This window comes from Limulus polyphemus, unplaced genomic scaffold, assembly GCF_000517525.1.
Source record: "Limulus polyphemus unplaced genomic scaffold, Limulus_polyphemus-2.1.2 Scaffold1099, whole genome shotgun sequence".
NCBI classification, from domain to species: Eukaryota; Metazoa; Arthropoda; class Merostomata; order Xiphosura; family Limulidae; genus Limulus; species Limulus polyphemus.
This window is the reverse complement of record NW_013666709.1, coordinates 203,174-204,419: the sequence shown is the minus strand read 5'-3', so window position 1 is coordinate 204,419 and position 1,246 is coordinate 203,174.

Genomic DNA, 1,246 nt, shown 5'->3' with positions numbered 1-1,246 from the left:
TCCACCCCTTGTTTGACCCCGACTCTAGGTAGACTGCACCCACTTTGATGTGGGGAGTGATCTTCAAGGATATTATCAAACTAAACGCAAGTTGGTATATAATGCTGGTTCTATCTTTCAGTTTCCTCATCTATCTATCTTTAAGTTTGTTTCTCAAGGTATTCTTTTATTTTATTACACACAAACATCTAAACTGTAGTAAAGCTTAAGATTTCCAATCCTTGCTAGTTTTGCTTTCTCTGCCCTGTTGAAATGAAAACCATACAGAACAAACCAAAATCTGAGTTACTACCGTTACTCTGTGTGCCGTCTGAGCAAGTGCTACCAGTGCCTCTATTCTATTGAAGAGATTCATATTAACAGAATGCCTTCAGACTTATCGCCGAGTCACTGGGGGGAGGGGGCTAAGTTATTTGAGAAAATTAAATTTAGGAGAGACAATTTAGTCAACGATAAATTTGTCGACATGTAGAACCTCTCTGGTTCACATGCTGGAATCCTATATGGATTGTCTAAGATTCACAAAGAATGTGTTCCTGTTAGATCGATTGTATCAAACGTAAGAACCTTCTCTTACCGATTATTTTAACTCGTATTTTTCAAAGATCATACTATACAAGAATTTATTATTGATGACATTTTTGACTTGACCAATTTAATGAAGTATGCCAAGTATGGAAATAATGTTTTTATAGCCATATCTGATGTTACTCACTAAATATTAACGTTCGTATTGAAGAAACCATTGCCTTAATTTACGATATTTGCAACTACAAGTTTTTTCATGAACAGACAGATGGTCTTCAAATGGGGAATTCCCTCACTTCATCCCTATCGAACGTCTTTATGTCGTATAATGAAACACGATGATTTCACGACTTTTTACCTTCTTTTAAGCAATTATAATACTACAGGTATGTTGATTAACGTTTTCTTATTGTACTGTCGCACGAACAGGCACAGAAATTCATTAACTACTTGAACAACTAACAGAAAACATCATTTTTACTTACGAAATTGACAATGTTATCAAAATTCAATCCTTTTCTTCATACTTTAATAAAGCAAATGAATTTTGATTTTAAATTGAAAGTTACCACAAAACGAAAACAAAAAACTGCACTGGTTTATATTATAATGTTTGAAGCTTTATTCTTAATCCATCCAAGTCATTTCGTTGATAAAAATCATAACCAAAAATCATTACGTCTTTAGTCTCACAGAACCAACAAGCTTTAAATCTTTA